Source organism: Armigeres subalbatus, chromosome 1 (genome assembly GCF_024139115.2).
Source record: "Armigeres subalbatus isolate Guangzhou_Male chromosome 1, GZ_Asu_2, whole genome shotgun sequence".
NCBI lineage: Eukaryota > Metazoa > Arthropoda > Insecta > Diptera > Culicidae > Armigeres > Armigeres subalbatus.
The window spans coordinates 203,743,179-203,765,660 of NC_085139.1; the positions used below are offsets into that span (position 1 = coordinate 203,743,179).

At 38.9% G+C, this 22,482-nt stretch overlaps 1 protein-coding gene across 4 annotated transcripts in view; it reads left to right on the forward strand.

Moving 5' to 3' along the window:
- Positions 1-22,482, forward strand: part of LOC134205688 (PH and SEC7 domain-containing protein) — a 338,134-nt gene that overhangs the window by 120,665 nt on the left and 194,987 nt on the right. The window lies entirely within an intron of this gene.

Here is a 22,482-nt window from a genome sequence, read left to right on the forward strand (position 1 = left end):
GGATGATTTAATGGGAATAAATATTGTCTGTAATCTTGCAAATACTTGTTTAAACAAAAGTAAAAGTCTCAAGAGCTACTTTTTGAATAACAAACTCTGGAAAAAAGTTTCGAATGTGAATTACTATGAAAAAATATTATCAAACGAAACATTAAAGAATGAGCAATTTTAAAAGATTAAGTAATTACTTTGAAACAATATTTTCAATCATGGATTGAATCCATAACAAAATGAAAATAAACACTAACTTGTAAACACTAACGATACCTTGAGAGACGACATTTTTTTCCTTTTCAACCTTATGCCCTTTTCGTCCTTTTGTCCCTTTCGACGTTTTGTCCGTTCGACCTCTTGTACTTTTCGACCTTTTGCTCTTTTCAACCATTTGTCCCTTCGATTTTTTGTCTTTCAGCCTTTTGTCTTTCGACCTTTTGGCCCTCTAGCCTCTGATGATGCATTTCAACTTGTTCTACACAGCTGTGCGGTTCCCAATACAAAATGAACGAGAACAAAGCAAAAATCATCACTTCTCTGTGAGGGCTACCTATCCGATTCTGTTTTTTCGCACTTGTATACAAGTTTGATAAATTTGTTATCATGGCTTGTTATGATTCGGAACAGTTTTTGCCTTTCTTTTATCATTGTTCGTTGTCTATTGAGAACAATTTCTCCAAACCCTGGCCGCATCTCAAACTTCATGATTTCACAAAGTATGATATTTTTAGGGTATCTGGGCCACTCGGGTTCAATCCGGTCACATCGGCTACAATCCGTGGGACCTCCGGAATAACTATTTCTCAAATTGAGTCAAAATAGGTCGTGTGGCACCACCTTTTTTCCCAATTTCGTTTATTTGGTAGGCTCAGGCGTGTATAACACTTTACGGAGCCATGGTTCTTTGTGATATATACAATCAATATCATTTTATTATACAGTTAATAAGAGAGGGGAAGGAGCCAGCGTACTCGTGGTGACTCGAGGTTAGTTTACAATGTTCAAGGATAGACGGGGCTTAGGATTTGGGATAAGGAAATTTCAGCTTCTCATCCGGGCATTTGGCGTCAGTGACGATGTGGCGTGTCGTCGTGCTCGAGGAATGGTTCGACTGGGAGCATCTTCCGGATGGCAAGAGCTATGGAGCTCTACGGAACAAAAAAGCAGAGACTAAACAAAAAAAAAACTTTGAAGAAAGAAAAAAAACAAAATATTAAATTTTGATGTTCACTACAAACTTCATGACTATAAAAAAGCAATACTGGAAAAGATACCTTTACGTCTCCTGTGTTTAATCCGATCCCAGCGGCCACATTCCGTATAACCTGAAAAATGACTTTTGTATTAAAATATTGAAACTGCACGCTTGGTGCGCATCTAATCTTTCAGGGTCGTTTGTTATCCCAACTTACCTCGTTTCGTCTTATTATAGTTGCTTATTGCCCTGCAGGACGGTTGGTATGCATAACAATACCAGTCAGCCAGAGAACCACAGGTACCGAAGTAAACAAAAGCGAAGGTTCCAACATCCAAATCGGCTCAAAAGCCTAAAAGAACTTAGTTTGGGGACATCCACCGGAGGACAAGGCTTGGTGGCTCCTTTGCGAGCCCGAACAAAGCGGAGGATGCAAATGGAAAAGTAAAAACTTGTTTATCCAGGGATTGCGCTAGTGTAATAAGTTCGCTATCACCGGTTTTTAACTTAACATGTCTAGATTTATTTGCCCTCAGGCATTATTGTACGTCACACATTTTTAGGGTACTTGCTTGAATGGGGCATGCCCCGGGTCCTGATTGTGTGCTGCTGCTCTGCATCGAGTGGCCGGTGAACGCCAGTATGGGTGGTGGTAGCTAAATGGCCGGCGAGGTGGTTGAATGGCCGACGATGGTGGAAATGTCAGCGATGTTAGATGGCCGAAGATTGTCGATGGTTCGGCGATGTTAGATGAGCGACGATGGTAGAAATGCCAGTGATGTTGGATGGCCGGTGATTGTTGAATGCTTGTAATGGCGCTTCGCACCGGGACGCTGGAGCTTGGGAGACAATGAAGACCAAAGATGGCGGCCGTGCAAATTATGGTGATATGTGGCTACAGGAATCTTCTTGGTGTTTCTCACCTATTCATTTATCCCTAATGGCCGCACACAGTTAATCTGCTCCGAAATACGGCACTTTGTTGTACCCGGGAATAGTTTTCCGGCACCAGCACGGCTTATTCTTCTTCAGTTGGCTCCTTTCCACGGCTTCTTCTTCCGAACTAGGCGCCTTCCGATCGAACCTCTCGACTGAGGGAAGCTTGCTTGAGGTAGTGCACTGGCCGGGCCACCGTAGTGACCTCCGATGTCTTGAGGGGAAGCGTTGGAACCTGTTCCAAAGGAACAAAAGAAAAAAAGGCCCTCTATCGGACCTGCCACATGGCATTAGACCTGCCACATGGCACAAAATTAAATAAAAAAGCACTTCCTTTTTCACGAGGTCTTTTCTAACCTCTTTCTTTAACTATTATTGAACACGTCGCGCACTACCACTTCCTTCGAAGGTTGCGACCGAAAAAGAATTCTACTTTGAGGCTGAGGTTTAACTAGGCGGATGAGGAATTGGAGAACAAACTTCGTGTGAAGCTCGAAGTTTGACAGCATATTCTCTCCTACCTTGCGTTTGTTTAGCAATCAAATACCTGTGGTGACCTCTATCTATGAGTTTTTTTTTTTTTGTTGATTAAGTGTTGATTTTAGCAACCCACCCACACTGCTGTCAAGAAACTTCCCTATAAAGCCCCAAACACAATGTTAGCGGAACGGTAACGGAAACGGCAAATTTGACAGTTAGCCCATATATTTTCTGTCAAATTTTCCGTTTCCGTTCCGCTGACATTGTGTTTAGGGCTTAAGGTGAACGGAACGAGACGAGTATACTGTGGGTATGGCGATGTCAAACACCCGTGAGAGCCTGACAGGGCTAACACTCACTGATGGGTGTTTGATCTAAAATAGGGTGTGACAAAACATATTTTTTTTTAATTTCTTAATTGCGGTGGAGCCAGCAGCTAGTTTATAACGAAGGGTTACAATATGACTTCATGATTTTTTAAAGAAAATGTTATGAATAATATTGTTAGGGTCCCTGGAACTTTTGGAACCTTTTCGGCCACATTGTCCACAATACTGGGGAAATAAGGGTTTGGCGTTTTCCAAATTTAGTGAGAATAGGGTTTCTTACCCCATTCCCGGCCTAACATGCACACGACTGAATTATTTAATTGATATTTATGTCAGAAAGCAACTTTTCCTGAATTTCGTGGGCCGTGTAGTGCTTCACTTCTGCTTAAAAATAGCTATTCTTGCTAAACATCGTTTGAAAAATCTTTTATTTCATTTAAATTAACGAGGTGTAGTCACAGCGATTGCTTTTCCGGCATATTTCAATTCAATTCCCGGCATTTTCGCTCAATCTCTCAACTTTTAATCTCTCATTCTCTCGGGACGGTAGAAAATGCGACGTAAACAAAAATATGCATGTTCGACGACAAGGTGATGCCAGATGGTATTATTCATAATTATTTTTATTTTTTATTTTTTTAATCTTTCGTTTATTTGGAAGGCTCATTTGCCGTGAAGCGTTACGGAGCCGAAATCAAGTTTAACAATACATTTCTTGATTCTTATACATAGTGTTAGTTTTGGGGAACCGAAAAACTCGCGGTTTAGTCGAGGTTAGGGAATACAATAATACAGTAGGAAAGGAAAGGATTTTAGGGTGCTTAAGTAATTACGATGCTGATGTTCACAAAGTTGACATTCCTCGCATTTTTACATCTGTAACGGGACAAACAAACTTTTTTTGGGAGACAACGACGAGAGAAAGATATACGGAAGGGATTAACGACAGACATGGAAATGTACAACAAGAGGAAGAAATTCGATATGGGGTACGACAGACAAGGTAATGGGCAGACAATGATTACAGTTTTACATCAGCAACTTTCAAAAATTGGTGGACCAGGGACATGTACTCGAGATCAAGGCCCGACAACACTTCCCTTTGGTTGTTTTCCTCGGACCCGGAGATGTTCAGTTAGCGCAGATCTGGGGCCACGATGCTCCTCGCACGGCCACTCGACATGATAGATGTCCTGATAATCCTCGCCGCAAACACAGAGATTTCCTTCCGAGAGCCCCACTCTGAAAAGATATGCATTTAGGGTGTAGCGATTGGACATTAGACGACACATGGTTCGAATGAAGTCTCGTCCCATATTCAATTTTTTGAATCATGGACGCTTCGACACCTGCGGGCGAATTGAATACAGCCATCTACCCAAGTCCCCATTTGTTCATTTCTGTTGCCAGCTGTTCAAGGTTTCCTGACGAACTAATGTGAAAAATTCATCGAAGGTGATTTTCCGATCGTAAATATCACCTTCCATAGCGCCCACCTTAGCCAAAGAGTCCGCTTTCTCATTTCCCGGGATCGAGCAATGAGAAGGGACCCAAGCCATGGTGATTGTGTAAGACCGTTGTGATAAGGCACTCAAAGCTTTCCGTATCCCATTCAAATAATTTTTATTGGGTTGAGAAGATATATTCACTCATCCAAATTCCTTCCAAACACTTGAAACAAAATTTGTTTCACTTTTTGAAATCGAAAGAATTGTAAATAACAGTATTGGCTTGATAAATGGGTTGCGAGTGATTTGACTATGCGTCCAATTTGGGAATCTCGAGCTCGTTCAGTAGCCGCTAGGTTGCGAAGGCCGACGGAGGTCCTTCGTAGCTTAGTTGGTTAAAGCACCAGTCTAGCGTACTGTAGGGTCATGGATTCGAGTCCCATCGAAGGGAAAGTGGTTACCTCCAATACATTTTCCAAATCAATATCTTCCACATAACGTACATATTCACATATGAGTTTTCATAACATTGTAAATTAACGTCCAAGTCGGGTGGTTTAGTCCCCGAAAATAGGCAATTACCTTTGATTGAACTGATAAACAGCTGATTGAAAGGATAGAGGACAGTGCAGTGGTGCTCAACCTTTTTTGAATCGCCAAGCAATCGATTAGATGAAAATTTAATACACAACATAAAACAAGTCGGAAAATCAGAAACATTGAGAAGGACTAGAAGGAAGAAAGTGTATTAGAAGGGACATCAAACTAAAAATTGTGAGTAACAGAAAGTAAAGTATGTAACTAATATTAATAATAAAATTGAATTCACAGTTTGTTCATCCTGTGCGAGGATCGATTCCAAAAACGGTTTGTTATTCTCAAATCCGACCGTCCGAACAGCCTTACTTCGGATTTTTTCTATGACCTAGAACTTATGCTTTGAACGCAATCTATTCTATGAGTCACGTAGAGCATGTACCATATTTGAAACAGGCGGACAGATCTTTGGTTACGCGTGTAGAACTAAAAGGCCTTACTTGGGGATTTTTTTGGATGACAAGAACTTAGGCTTTGAACACAATCTATTCTATGAGTCATGTAGAGCCTGTACCATATTTGAAACAGGCGGACAGATCTTTGGTTACGCGTATAGATCTAAAGGCCTTACTTCGAAATTTTTTTGGACGACCAAGAACTTATGCTTTGAACACAATCTATTCTATAAGTCACACAGAGCATGTACCATATTTGAAACATGCTGATAGATCTTTGGTTACGCGTGTAGATCTAAAGGCCTTGCTTGGGGATTTTTTTTTGGATGACAAGAACTTAGGCTTTGAACACAATCTATTCTATTTTTTTTTTTTTTTTTTTTTTTTTTACAAGGGAGAATGCATTTACACACTAACCCAGTACACGTGCATTGTAGTTGCCAAACTACCACACGGAAGTGTACTGGAGTGTCGGACTCGACCATACCGGTAATACCGACTAAACTCCCTTGGGCTCCACCATCGTTTCCCCAGGAACTACCTCGCAGTACTACTTCTGGGGGACGGCAGTACTAAGCGTACTCACTCATTATCGCTCACACAGGCACTCGTCCCACGCGAGACTGACTTGGGTGCTCGCACCCCATTCACTCCATTTGAGTCTTACTTGGATGCTCTCCCGGACGCTCCGCTGCCATGCCTCGAGGTGTCAATAGCGGTAACTGCCTGGGCCTACAGATATTGCGCTACGACACTCTGCCTCAGCACGAGCAGATCAATCACACCACTACCGAAGCAGACCATACGCTACCCTGCCGAAGCAGGGACACTCCCCATGCACCACATGTGCAATAACTGTAGGTGTGGGTACAACCCACTGCTACCCTGCCGCCAGAAGCAGCTTCTCCAAAGACCATTCGCTCCATGTGACCCTTTTCAGGTGCTCACTCTAACACTCCACTGCAATGCCTCGAGGTGTCGATGGGATACCTCGACTCCTGCCTCAGCATGTGCAGTCCATACTCAGACTTCTGCTGCGCTTTGAGGTGACAATAGCGGCGGAGACACGCTATGACACTCCTGCCTCAGCACAACCAGATCACTCACTCCCTGCCGAAGCAGCTCACGCGCTACCCTACCGAAGTAGGTACACTCCACAACTTATTCTAACACTCCACTGCCATGCTTCGAGGTGTCGATAGCGGTATGTGGGGACTAATCAACGATACTACGCTACGACACTCTTACCTTAGCATGTGCAGTCCATACTCAGACTTCTGCTGCGCTTCGAGGCTGCCATAGCGGCGGCGACTCGCTATGACACTCCTGCCTCAGCACGAACAGATCACTCACTCCCTGCCGAAGCAGCTCACGCACTACCCTACCGAAGTAGGGACACTCCACGTGCCAGTTGGCACTCCCTCCCTGGGCTTGTGCTTTTGAAGCGGCACACAGTCGCTTTGATAGAGTCCGCTTACGGGCACTTGTGGTTTTTTGGGAGGGATTTTAGCAGAGCCCACTGCTAAATCCCACCACGCATAGGCAGTTCTCCCTGACTCGCAGACAGCTGGGGAGGGGTCGTCAAGCCCTTGGACATCATGCTGTTCCTGCTGTCCCTGCTGCCCCCAATCTATTCTATGAGTCACGTAGAGCATGTACCATATTTGAAACAGGCTGATTGATCTTTGGTTACGCTTATAGATCTCAAGGCTTCAGGAAATTCTTGGATAAGTTTAAGCATAGATCGGAACACATTCCTGGTTTCATATCACAAAAACCATGTACCATGTCACGATCCATACTAGCGTACCATGACCTACAAACAACACCTAGCGAACAAATAGGTAACAGCCCCGTCCATTATAAGTACCAATTCAAAATTTTCTAAGTCCCCAGTAGGCTTCAACATACAACAACATATTTTTAACGTCGTTTTTTTAAATAACGCGGTTTTTTTAAAATAACGCGGTTTATTTTTACGTCGTTTTTTTTAAGCGGTATGTACATGGAGCGACGTAAAAAAACATCAGTGTATATGATTTTACAAACCAATGGATTGATATTTTATGTCTCCTGAGCCACTTGAGTTCAATCTGTGACAATCCGATGGATCTGTGGAATAACCATTTTCTAAATTGAGTCAAAGCACGTCGTGTAACACCGCAAGCTACACTGATACGACCGTACTAAACCCAAGTGGCCCAGGAATCCTGTGAATATCATTCCCGTTATTTCTTTGTAAAATCATAAAGTTTGAGGTGTCACACGACCTGTTTTGGCTTATATTTGTAAATGGCCACTTTTCCGGGTACAAGTGACCCCAACGGATTCTGGGATAATTCAGGAACCGTATTGAGGATTGACCCAAATTCGGAATGAATCGAAATTTGGGATGCATATGGATGGAATGTATACTTGTTGCGAAGTGATTTTTACAGCAGTTTGGATTTTTGAAATCCCTTAAAAACAGACGTCAGGGACGGAGAGGTTAATTAAAGTGACGCAATCACAATTACGACCGCAAACCCAAATTAAAAATAAAATGTTTACAAATAAAGTGGTGCACCTAAACGGAAATCTTTTTTTTTTTAAATCATTCATTTCGTATTTGTTTAGTCTTTAAATCTACTTCTCATTGCATTATTCAGGATTTACTACACGAAGCGTTTATTTTCAACATCATATCGATTCTACCGCGCATCCGCTCCAAACACGACTCGTTTATTGTTTACCCATTCTGTCAAACTTAACACAATCTACAATAGGTGACGAGTGTCCTTGTGGTAACACTTACCACGCAAATATGTTTTCCATCGGGTACCATCAACACAACAGCCGGTACGGTTCCACTTCCTTGATTTCCAGTTTTGGGTAACTACGCCTGCCGCGGAGCCAGATCGTTGGTTACTCGTTAAGGGAAGAACTCGCCCGGCCCACGCAGCACCACCGACCGGCAAGAATTATTGGGGTGTGTGTGCGCGCGCGGTACTCCTGTACGGTACTCATAATTCGCAAAACCTACTTGAGCAACAATGCATTCGGTGGGAATAATTTCGCCATTAGCCGGAAACGTTTGAATTGTTTGGAACCGGGCGACGGCGGCGTCGGCGTCAGTATGTGGGCCTAGAGGTGAAGATGACGATGGAGAAGTTATAAGCGCCAGCTGCAGCACCCATTAGTAACGTCGTGGTAACGATGACGACCGACTGTGAACGAATGCAGCACTGTGCTGTCGTTAGTGCCAATTAGATGTATGATGTCGAGGGTGCGTATTGAATCTTGGTAAACAGGGCATTGGAGAAGAATTATTTTTAAAGCCACTAATCATGAAAAGGGAAAAGCCAATCATATAAACTCGTTAGCGTTCAAGTGCCAAAGCGCTCGGAGTCCAGTTGTTAACGGTTGATTGCAAATGGGCGTGGGAAAGTTGATCTACGATGGTGTGGAATGAGATTTGCCGAAAGTATTAGCGATAGCAAGTTTGGATATTTAATACCTACACATCTACTTTGAGCGAAAAAATCCATGCAAACCTTATTTGGCTTGAACTTTGTGATATTTTTTGATGAAAAACCCATTTTAATTCACCGAGTAATGATGCTGTCTTTTTCGCATTTAGTCAAGACACCAACCTTATGTGGGGCTTATATGGTTCGATGTACCATTTTCCCCATAACGGTCGATCGTTATGAAATTCAATAGTAATCAATAAGGATTTGTCCCCTATCGTTGCGAGAAAATCGGTTAAAGATTACTATATGAAAAGTTGTCTAATGTTTTTCTTAGCTTTTGTGCACACACATACACACATACATACACACGGACAGACAGACATGTGTTCAGTTCGTCAAGCTGAGTCGATTGATATATAACACTATGGGTCTCGGATGCTTCTATAAAAAGTTCGTTTTCGGAGTGAAATGATAGCCTTTCAGTACAACTTCGTTGTACGAGAAAGGCAAAAACATTAGTGAATCTACTAAATGTTTTACCAGTCACAACACTCATCAAAAACAATGATAAAGATTGATGTCTCACATTACTGACTGATGCCCACGATCATATCTACTTGTTAGCATTCAAATGTCAGAACCCTCTTGGATTTTGATTGTCAATGGTTATTATGACATGTAATGAAACTTCCCAAAGAAAGTACTTGATTAAAATCCATTTGAACGTGCTTGGTTTGAAACTGCTGATTAAGGAACCAATAAAAAATATTTTTGTAACTCGTAAAACAATGTCACATTAATTGAAATCGTCAGCGTCGCTGAAAATTGCTCATTGACCTGCTCATATTTTTGACATGACTTTTAATTGTCCTCGCGACTCATGTCACCTCTTTATTTCACAAGCTGCGTAGTTTTATATTCATCACCATAAACAACAATGGTTGAATCGCATGCAATTATCGTGCATGTGATTCTTTTGCAAGTATTGTCTATGTCATGTATTTTTATACTTTATACGACGTACTACAGTCGACTCTTCACATCTTAATATCTAATGGAACGTTGAGATTGTATGCGAAAACGAAGAATGCAACCAACATTGAAATGGGTACTTAATCAGTATTTGTCTGTTACTGTGAAAAACAAATCAAAAGTATCAAAGAAGTTTTGTTTTTAATTAATGCATGATTATATCGATATGAGGTAAGCAAATCCTGAAAAATAAATGATCGAAATATATAATCTAATAGAAAGTTGAATTTCAGTTCACATGGACTAAAAACTGCGTTAAAAAAATAATCGCCACATGAAGCGATCTCGCGATAAATAACATCGGCATGAGGAGAGTTGCCTGTAATGAACAGAGATTACTTCATCTAATGGTGCTGTATTTCAGTTCTGCTGACTAATTGCATACATTTTGTGGTGTAAAATCTCGAATAAGTGAGATAAACTGTGCTTTTCCGCTGCGGGAAATATGGTTCCAGATTTCACTGGTTTCGACCTGCAATGAAATCCACATGACACTCAGGTGATAACGAAACGGTTTCGTAGAGTAATTCAGAACAATAATGTTCCTTTCGCTATCAATTGCATAGACAATCAGTATGTAGCTTCATCGTCGATTCATATTATTGTTTTGATCAGAGGCTCGGCCATTATGCAGACATGTCGTACAGCAGCAGCGTGCTGATAATTTTCCAAACAGAATTTTCTACATGATAATCTACAGCCGCTCAGCACTAACGCAAAAACGCAAAAAACTTAATGTCGCTTTGACTGAAATGAGTATTTTTTTTCCCCCGTTGCGATTAAAAAATAAATCATCATTTTTTACATTGTGTACCAAACGGATGCATAATTATCAGAAATCTGACGTTGAATTTTTAAATCCATACACTGACACCGGAGTATAAAAAGATAAGGAAAATTACCAGATTTGAATTTTGGATGAAGAACAACAACAGAGCGCTAGTGGTGCATAGATGATTTATCAGTCGTTCGGAACGACATCATTCATCATGTATCGTGTTTGCCTTTCTCGTATACAAAGTATACGTAAAGGCTATAGGATCACTCCAAAACCGAACTTTTGATAGAAGGCCCGGGGACCCATAGTGTTATATACCAATCGACTCAGTTCGACGAATTGAGGTGATGTTTGTATGTGTGTGTGTGTGTACAAAAATGTGAGACACACTTTTTGGTACTTAGCATTATCCAATTTGCTCGCAACAAGTTCCATTCGACGTAGAATTCAATCCCATTGTTTGCTATTGAAAATTAGATCCATCGGACATTGCGTTCCGGAGTTATGGCGAAAAAACTGTTTTCACGTGCCAAAAAAAAGCAAAACGCCCTATCTTGGATTCGAACTCGTGATCTCTGGGGTGGGAAGCGCTTACTATACCACAGCACCATCAATATACTTAACATGTGAAAAGATACATACAAATATGAATCATCGAATTGGAGATTGGGTATTGCCTGTATGTAGCATTAGAGTTTATCGTGTAGGGTAAATGTTCCTATACTGGAAGTATTAATGAATTGAGAAAAGAAAATATTTGTTTTTATCGTTGGTGATTGATGAAAATATACAGTTTCATTACATTAACTAATAGATAAAATATTGAATTTAAAATTTGATTTATTTCATCTAACCAATTATTCAAAATCGCTTCGTATCCTATATGGATACATTGTTGCTTTAATGGAGGTAAAAGTTGCTTCACCATTGATGTGAGGAAGTCAAATTTGTTATGAAAAATTATATTGGTGTGATAGCATAGTCACGTCATACCGCTTCAACTAACGAAAGGAAACATATGTGTATAATAATGGGAAATATCAAAAAGAACCCACTACCTCAACTCCAGGTACGGGTGCCTTATGGAAATTACAAATAAGTAATTTGGGGTGACCGTTTTACGATAGGATATCCGTTCAGTAATTGAAAACCGTCTTTTATGCTAACTGTCAGACATAACTTTTCCCATGTCTTATTCCTATCATGCGCTAAGAAAAACACAAATATCCTATATCACATACTCATGCAGCAATTTCAAAATGCATCGTGCTTTGTTCAACGCTCTCCCGTACGAAAGCGCATGAAAGAAGGAATGCCGTCGCACAGTGGCGGGTCCCAATATAAATGTCAGACAAAACGAATCTTTCACATTTTAAACAATTTCTTTAGGAGATGCTTTACAGCATCATTTTTTACCAAGTCATCACAAATTAAATTTGCAATCTACAATCAACAAATTAAGGAATTAGCTCATTTACAATATGTGTAAAATTGAAATAATATGAGCTTCGCGAAAAAAACGAATCTTTCTTGAGGTTTTGTACGAGTTTCCGCCACTGCGCATCGATCGGCTTAAGCATCTTGCATCAGGCATTGTGCACAGCCCGTACAGCAAGCCGAGCTTCTGTTCTATTTTATTTATCTATTAGCACTGATAGAAGTAAATACCAATGAGGCAAGAAAGCACATAGGTAGATCATTTTGACGTCTGGCGGTTGTCACAAGAACCACAAAAAAGTGCTGTTGGCGCCGAAGTGCTTGAGCAGCATAGGGGGGTGTATGTTTCTTGTGTTGTCTGCTTGTAAAATCATTCAGTTTGTGAGTTTCAGGAAATATTCGCAAAGTGATAGAAAAGGTTATTATGGAAGAATAAAATTTGATTTTAAAGTTTAAAATTATTTTGAATTTAATTTTAACGACGATTAAACGACTATATAATATAATAACATAATTATGATGATTTGCTTTTTGCTGATTCCAAAAGACGTTTTAGTGGTAGAGTATGCTGTGGAAGATTAGGAGAAAAACTCACACAGCATACTCTACCATACCACAAAAACGTTCTCGAATTCGTCTTTTGGAATTGGCAAAAAAGCAAATCATAATAATTATGATATTATATTGAAAATTGCTTTATTGCATTTGTACGTCGCATATTTGTACCATCTTCATTTTTGAATGATTTTCCAGTCCAGAAATTGTCATAAAAAGATTTTAAGTATATCACTGATTAAACAATGGAATTATTTTTATTCATACGGCGTAAGGCAGGGCGAATATTTTTCTGAATTTTGTCTACCCCTTGCATACATCATTTTGAAAGAAATACAGCAAAAAGTATTGGTAATTAAACGACATGTGGTCGGGGCTTAGCCAAATCGCAACAAGCGTCTTTTTCACTGACTTGTGGTATTTCGTTCGCAAAAATAAAACGGCCATCATTCCATATCAATTTTAACGTACATTTTGTTTTATAGGATATCCATACGATTTGTGATAAATTAAATCTGCTAATCAAAAATTTGAGTAGAAAAATGGGTTATTTTTTATTGGGGCTCAGTTTTTTTAATCAGATTTCCTCAGAAAAGGAAAGCAGATTAATAATTTGTTTAAGAAACTGCATATATCCATTTTACACAATTTCGAGAAAACAAATAAAACTGTTTTTGAAATTGGTACCGAATCTTTCGATTTCTTCAATACATATCAACAGTTTTTGGAAAATCTCACAACCCTGCGGTACTTCCAATGCGAAAACTGTAAGCAGTACTCCATGATTGTTCTTCAAAGTGCATGTACATATGTAGTTTCTCAAACAAACGATTTTTTTTTCAAATATTCCATTACAAATTTTTTTTGCCAGATTACGTATTTTTGGCCAAAAATGTTACATATGCAGTTTCTCAAACAAACGGTTCAAATTGAATCCATAGCCTAGCCTAGCCATACAACAACAGCATATTAAATTAGTCCTCGACCTTTCTAGCACAGTTCGAACAGAAACTGCAAATTTTCGTTTAATTAGATGTAATAAATTGACCTCCGTGTTAAACAACATAAAGTTATAGGATAATTTAAATTTACACTGTAATTTGCAAGTTCATATTATTAATGGAAAATGAAAAAAACTGGATCTGGAGAAGAATCGAACTAAGGTCCGCAGAGTGAGAGCCCATGTCTTATGCAACTCGGGCATTTTCACTTCTTAATAGCAAGGCGATCAACGTGTAACAGCTTAAGCATTCTAGTGATTCAATTATTCTTCATCAAAATGTTTAAGAGACTCAGTAGGTATGCCGAATGCATCACAGATTTCTCGTCGAAATGCTTGAAAAGATTAAGTTATTGCTATGAAATGGCCACTTTGTTGGAAGTTGGAACATTCGAATATATCTATTTGATTAATGTTTATATGAATTAGACTTTTATGTGCAGCACAGGCCACTCCGGCCTTAGTCTGATAATAAATAAATAAAATTATATGAATAAAATAAGCACCAGCTGCGGTTTGCATAAAATGAAATGGGATTTGTTTTAGCAGCCAAGTGCTCGCACAACAAGGTTTCCGTTAGACGTAAAATTTCGTTTCCGTTAGACGTAAAGTCCGTAAAATTAAGTCATACTGAATCGAAATATCAACGATTTTATCGTTTACACCACAGAAATTGAAAATGATGATCTGGTACACATTCTGTTAGCACATTTTCGTGGCTTTCGTAATATCTTACTGCGAGGTTTTCTGAATCGTTTTAGGACCACAATCTGCAAAAGATGGGCTCGATTGGTTGCGTCCCCGCTTTCCGCATCGCGTTCTATATTTACGTGATGAATAGTGATAGAAATCTCACTTTTAATTTTTTTGCCATTCTAATTTCCAACCAAGGGGCCGTACACATATTACGTAATCACTTAGGGGGAGGGGGGTTCTGTCAATATCTTACGCGCCATATAAATAAAAAATCTATTGTTTGAAAAAAATCTTAAGTGTACAGCCTTCAAACTATAAACGTGATGCGGGAAGCAGTATGATGCGGTATAAAGGGCTGGATTTTTTTTTAAAGAATGAAAACTTCGCTTATTTTGGTTCATTCAAAGTTAATTTCCTATGTTTCGGGTATTAAGCCACCCGGAGTGGAAAGTAATTACTATGTCTGAAACTCGATGTATGCATATGCAATGCACAACATGTGATAGATTTAGCTCAGAAAAGGTATTGAAGGGTAACCAGACATAGTAATTCGCTTATTTTGTTACATTACAAGAAGCCGCTAGGAGCAAAAATCTTGAAAAGTACATTTTCTATCTTTAATCATCATATAAACATAAAACACGATATGATGGAAACAATGAGATCTATCCTAATTAATTGCTGTTCTGACTTCTCTAACTTTTCGCGATATATTTTATGACGATCGAGAAAGGCATCATCACCGCTAGGTGAATTAATCTGGGTTTTTCTTGATCATCTGACATTTTTTCAGACATCAATGGGCACTCTCGAAAAATTAGTCGAATTGCTTTTACTAATATCAATTTCAGAGTTTTTAATTTCAATATAGCATTTCTCCATATTTAATTATTATGCTCCATTATTTCCACCTAATACACTAGTGATGTACAAAACATCAAGATATATAGTTGGAACGCTTTCGATTAATAAATGTTGCGGACGGGAAAAAAGGTGCTGCCCAAAGGCTGCCCAAACCACACTAAGTTCAATCCAACAGTCGGAAACGCGAAAAGCATCATTACCACTTGGGTTTTTTAAGTGAAATTTTTAAGTTATCGTACCGTCGTCGGGGGTGACAATAGGTCAAAAATTATAAGAGACCTTTTTGAACGATTATCTTATCCGACCTCCAGACTATCGGTGAGGGCGCTGATATTTTGTTCTAAACCAGTGACACAAGTAATCGAATAAATTATCTTAAAATATTCATGCATGATGATGACTACATTCCTTAATGCACTAAACTGTTTTACGTAGTTTACGTTGGGCGGTCGTGTCTCTTGTACATAACCCTTCAGATTTTTCAGCAAACAATCTAGCTTATTTGAATAAAATTGTTTGTTGGAATATGACGTTTTCGGCCTAACGACATTTTCGGTTGTATGACCCATTCGGTCAAATTGCCTTTGTGTCAAACGCTGAAAACTGGTGAACGGTCGTTTGGCCGAAAACCATTTAGCCGAATGCCACTATGCCGAACAAACCATTAGGCCGAAATCTTTCTTTGGCCGAATGGATCATTTGGTCAAATAGGTCATTTGGCGGAATAGGTCATTTGGCCGAACGGTTGATTTGTCCGAAAAAGGTTAATTGGCCGAATAGGTCATTTGGACGAATAGGTTTTTTGATGTCTCACTTCTCTATCATCATTTCTCTCTTCTTACTGCGAAGGAAGACGCTTCTCTACTTCGCTTAACCCACTTTTTAAAGTGAGATTCAATAATCGAGAAATGAGTAAGAAGTGAAAAGTGAGTCGTTTCACTTCTCTTTTCTCACTTTTCACAATGATAAATTATAATGAGAAGCGAGAAGTGATACGTCTCTTTTCTCACTTCTTACTAATCATTTCTCACTACTCACTTGTAACTAATTATTTCTCACTTCTTACTTTTCACAGTCATACCATTTTCAGCCTAATTACCGTTTCGGTAAATCGTCCAATTCAGTCAGATGGAATTCAGCAAAATGATTTTCGGACAATCGTGTTATAGAATGGCATCGAATGAGTTTTGGCCGAACGACCCACATTGGAACAACTCAGAAAAAAGACGGTCAAAACCTCATTGTGGCGTTTAATACAGATTTAGAACCATGATTTTATTATAGAATGTTTTCAAAAAGCTGCCCGACAAAATATAGAACGTGAAATCCACTATTATGTTTTAATGCGAAACCCGAGCAAAAACATTTTTTTTCTAAATTTTTTTTTTGTTCTGGTTTTTGACAATGTTTTAGGATATTGTGTTTTGAGAAATTTTGCTAAAAATACTGTATGTTTTCTTCCTAATTTTAAAGGTTGAATCGTTGTTTTTCGATACTGCTGCCTAAAACTCATATAAAAATCGATTTTCAATATTTTTAAAATAAATATACAACATATCAACACGTTTTATATCACAAAATAAAAAATTGCACTAATATACGATCGTTTTCAGATAATATGGTCTTTCTGATTGGAATTTCAGTCAAATCGAACGGTTTTATTGAAAAAATAGGCTAATTTCTTGATTAAATATCAGCCTTATAGGCACATTTTGGCAGCTAGATTTCCGTTATTATAAAAGCTGATTTTGTATAAAAGAAGTCAGTGGCTAAGGCTCAGTTGGGTCTGATGAGGCTCATTGGTTTTTGACGTAGAACTACGTCTGTCTTTTCTATATTGGGGTACACTTCAGGATTGCAAAAAAAATTGAAAAACGTCACGAAAATATGATAGACTTTGATCGTTAATATCTCAGCCGTTTCTCGATGGATTTTCAATTTTCTTGAACCATTCGACCAAGGAAGAGTCAACGCTTCATATCCGATGTACACTGAAGTCATTTGTTACGCGAATATTTTTACAGGAATCGTTTTTTATGCGTTTTTTTTTCACTCCAATTTATTGATTTCACGGGTTCATTCAGACAAATGTTGGGATTTACGCGGTTTTTAAACGTTGTTTTGATTTACGAGGCCCATATCCTCCGCGTAAAAACCGACTCTAGTGTGTCACAATATCTATGTATAATAATATTTACTATTAAAAACTTGCTAACAGTTTAGCACTCGGATTCGGTGAATCAGTCAATCTCGTAAGTGCATCGCAAACTTCTTGTTCCATAGCACTACATTCCAACTGGAACTTGGCCTACTTTTCAACGTAGTAATCTATAAGCATTTCTTTAGTTATTAATTGAAAGCTTTTTATGTCCGCCATTGCAGGGCTTTTAGCTGGCGCAGTTCGTTTATGCTAACTTAAACGTGCGTTTTCCTTGGAAAGCTTGGGGGCGTTTGACGGTAGCTTCTTGCTTACGTCTGTTGATGCCAGTAGAGGGGCTCGGAATCTTCTTCGCTACTGCAGTGAATGTGTTCTGGTAAACTTTCTTTGGCTCGTTTTTGCTGATTCGTAGGTGTCTGCCGGAGTAAACGCTGTCTTCTGTAATGAGCCACCCCCGTTTAAGCTGACTTAGCGACGGGTGCTTAGTCTCTGTACCAGTTTGCGTCGGTGATGGTTGCAGCTGTACACTATCAGCCAGGGTTGTGCTTTTCAAATTTTGGAATTGATTATCATTAAAATGTAAACCTAACTAATACCAATTTAATGCCAACAATGAAATTCAATGGGATGTTTGGCATTGTGTGTTGATTTAATATAGGAAAATAACTTCAAAAGTAGCATTTATCAATGCTTCGAATCGAGATACAATTATTGATTCTTATTATCTAGCGAGTTTTTATCAATTGGTAATTTGAATATTATGCATCTCGAGATAAAATAGAACACTGCGGCTTCCTGCTGGTTGCTTCTCAGGTAATCGCAACGGTCACTAAACACGACAGAGTAATGAAAATCTTACCCACTGTATGCACTTGTCATGATAAACACTCTCGAAGCACTCAGTGACTCCGGTTGCATCTCACTAATACAATCGAACACTGCTGTCAAAAGCACGTGGTTTTGTTTTGAGCGGCAAAATTCTGCCCATCTTTTAACACGGCGGCTAACTTGACGATTACCTTCGCAGTCGAGCCTGCGAGTGGTCTTACCGCAGCATTCTAAAAAAAGATAAGCGCGCCAATATGTGACCGCTTGAGAGTGTTGTTCATTCTCGATTATTTGAAAATTTTATTTTTATCTTCCTTTTCAAATGTTGGTCCAAAAATTATATACATCACCAGTTTTCGTAATGTTCACTCAATCTCAGGAGCATAGGATAAACAACGAAAGCAGATTCAACCTGGGCTTGAAAAACGCTTACTTTGATCTCATCGCACAGAATAGTCGAAGACCTGTACATCACATACAGCTACGTAGTTCAACGTCACCTTTGCGTACAACCCGATTGGGCTGCACCTTTGAGTTTTGTTCCAATTTTTTAAAGTGTTATTTTCGAAAAAAAATAGGTTGTGTTTCACCTGTATCCAGTTTGTGCTAAAAATAGTACTAAAAATGCTATAGCTCCCGCTCACAAAGAGCATTCCCCTTCCCTTAAGATATGGAAGATAGAAATATGCGCTCAAACATGATAAGTAAGTAAAATATAAGTATACTGATTTTCTTGTTTCAATTTGATTTGATTATTAGGCAGTTGTTTCCGCATTATCGATTAACTTTAAGGTGCAAGTATCTTAACCAATAAGGTATTATACGGGTACAGTACCGAGTTTTGGCCATATCTCCATATTCGAGAATTTATTTAAAATATTTTAGAAGTTCTAGTGATGTTTTACCTCTCATAAAGATACACTAATTATTTAGTGAAATTTACTTCTAAAACCAATCGATTTTGTTAGAAAACAATGTTTTTCAAAAGTTGGCTAAATTGAGCACTGAAGTATAAGCAAAGGGTACGCTCACCCTACTTATAGAAATAATAAATAGATCCACAGTAAGGCCGTTGAAATGAGTATATGATGAGAAAGAGAAATATTTATCGAAAACTACACTATAAAAATTGGAACAAAAATCAGTGAGCCTCATCAGACCCAACGGAGCTTTAGTCACTGGCTTCTTTTATACAAAATCAGCTTTTATAATAACGGAAATCTAGCTGCCAAAATGTGCCTATAAGGCTGATATTTAATCAAGAAATTAGCCTATTTTTTCAATAAAACCGTTCTATTTGACTGAAATTCCAATCGGAAAGACCATATTATCTGAAAACGATCGTATAATAGTGCCATTTTTTATTTTGTGATATAAAACGTGTTGATATGTTGTATATTTATTTTAAAAATATTGAAAATCGATTTTTATATGAGCTTTAGACAGCAGTATCGAAAAACAACGATTCAACCTTTAAAATTAGGAAGAAAACATACAGTATTTTTAGCAAAATTTCTCAAAACACAATATTCTAAAACATTGTCAAAAATCCGAGCAAAAAAAAAAGTGAAAAAAAAATTTTTTGCTCGGGTATTGCATTAAAACATAATAGTGGATTTCACGCTCTAGATTTTGTCGGGCAGCTTTTTGAACACATTCTATGAAAAAATCATGGTTCTAAATCTGTATTAAACGCCACAATGAGGTTTTGACCGTCTTTTTTCTGAGTTGTTCCAATGTGCAACCCTTCTCCGCATTTTCCTCGCCGGACAAGTTCTTCCGATACCGATTCTTCGTTCGATTCTATAGCGTCCGAAACACAGGATCGAAACTCCGAGAGGGTCTTTCCCGTATCGAAATTGACCGGAGACGAATCCTGTTACAGTTGGTTTGTCCTCCTCATAGTTCACCATCGTTACTTTTGTTACCGACATAAATGCTTCCTTCTTTAGAGAAGGTGATTGGTTACTTCCACTTTTTGAGTGCGTTTTTATCGTGTTTTTGCGATTGCGATGCTGATCGCGAGTAAGGCTGATGACATACTGACGCGTGTACGTGCGCGAACGCGTCCAAGACAAAAGAATTCCTCTTGCTGATATTCTGCTTTACGTGTGCTTATGCGTGAACATGTCATCGTCCTAACAGATTTTAATGAAAAAAAATCACATTTGACGTGAGCCCCCAGCACAAACCGAAATAAACAGAACTCTTCCTGCGACTTCTTGCTGTCTTTCGATTTTGATATAAAAACAAAATTCAATTCCCAAAAATTTGCAAAGTCCAAAAAATACAAATCCATCCCAGTTAAAAAAAAATTCAAGATGACACCAGATCTCAATGTCTTTACCCGCTTTGGTCAAACCCTTAAGTTCGATTGAACAAAACTTATGCATGGAGACCCGCCTGTTTGTTAATCGTTATGGGTGCAAATTCAATGTGCACTCATTACGAATAACGAAGGGGCGGAGCTTACTTCATTAAATACAGGAAAGCAGCTTTCGCCGGTAGCGGTCCTAATAACATCTGAGATGGCCGTCGGCGGTGGTTGAAGAATTTTTTTATGCTGAGAACAGATAACGATCTGTTTGTAACGTAAATATTTTACACTTCACATATTTTTTGCGAATTGCGATTGTGTCCTGTCTTCAACCTAATATTTACATGATATTACGTTTCTCATCGCACCAAGAAGTTTTACGTAGCTTATGTTGAGTGGTCGTATCTTGCACACAACCCTTCTATTTTTTTGTAATACATATTACGAAACATGGTTGAACGATATAAAAAAAAATCCCTGCCTACCCGAGTAGAAAAGCATATCAAAAATTTGTTAACAATATATGTTATTGTGTTATACTAAATTTCCATATCGAAATTCATTAGAAACTTGGTGCAGGATGTTGTTTCTTTATTCATTTTATTTACAGTAATATCCCGATTTATCACCCCCTGGTGAATTTTGGGAAATAAGAAATGTGACAAAATCGGTTATAAAATCGGGACGTGATGAAATCGGGTCGAAAACGTGATAAAATCGTGGTAGACAAAATAGGGGAGTTACTAAATCGGTTCGATACTGTATATGGCAGGCACTCTGTGTTCCTTAACCGCTACTGTAGTATTCTTCTGAACAGAATCTATTTTTAGACATTCGTTAGTATTGTCATTGCCGGGGTCCATCTGACTACGAGTCCATTTGTCCATATCGTGAATCCAATTGCTCGTTGCATTGTTCGGATGCCATTTATCCTGGTACGTCGGAGGAATGCATCCGAGAAGAACAATTTGTCAGTCGTCATCGGACAGCCGTGTCGGTAAGATGCGCACCCCAAAACGCCACAGTTTGGGCTGCACATCCGGCGACTGGCGCGGTGTTGAACTTAATCTGTAGATTAAAAAAACATTTTAACAAAGATATGGAAATGCTAATATCATCTTCCAAACTTGGACGTACATGTTCATGATAGCATTAGAGGCGACAACAAAGTTTAAAAAAAATCCAACGACTGGCAAGGGCTTGGTGGAGGGACTGGGAATTGAACCCATGGCTGTCCGCTTATAAGGCGAACGTGTAGACAACTACGCTACGGGACTATACTGCCGTCATACGCATAGTTGTCCTATGTTTGCTAGGATTTCCTATGTGCATGGGACAGTTATGCGTATAACGGCAGTATAGATGTGTGAAATGTAGAATTAAACAAAGAATTCAAACGAGTATTCGCAATTATTGGTAGCAAATCCAATTCATGGGGCCAGTTTATAATACTTGTTCGCGCGATACCTGGATCTGCACGGTAGACGTGCGGTATCATGACTGATTAATACATTAATTAATACATTAATTAATTATAAGAAGCCCTGAAAAAGTGTACGCAAATTTATGTATTATGTAGTGCAAGAATTAGAAATTTTCTTTTAACCTTCTGCTCTCAGAGGTGCTGATTCAGATTGCAGCCAATATTTCAAACACTGAAATAAATCATGTTTTCCCGATAATCCCAAGGTCTGCACCATGAGGCATTGCTTGGATTCCGAGGGAAAAGTTAAATACGACCATATAGCCAGCCAATGACGTCGATGTGGAAAGAAACTACAACAGCGTGGAAAAAGGCAACAAACGAGTAGTTTATAGCTCATCACCTTATTATAGGTGTGTATGTTGGTTGGGAAAGCAAACCCCACATCTGAGAGCCGTCATCTACCTCAGCTGCGCTTGTTGGCCGGTCCGTCGATCGTAAATTGGCCTTAAATTTATAAACTATTATTATTACTATGGCGATTAATATTGCAGAAAGTTAATCTAGA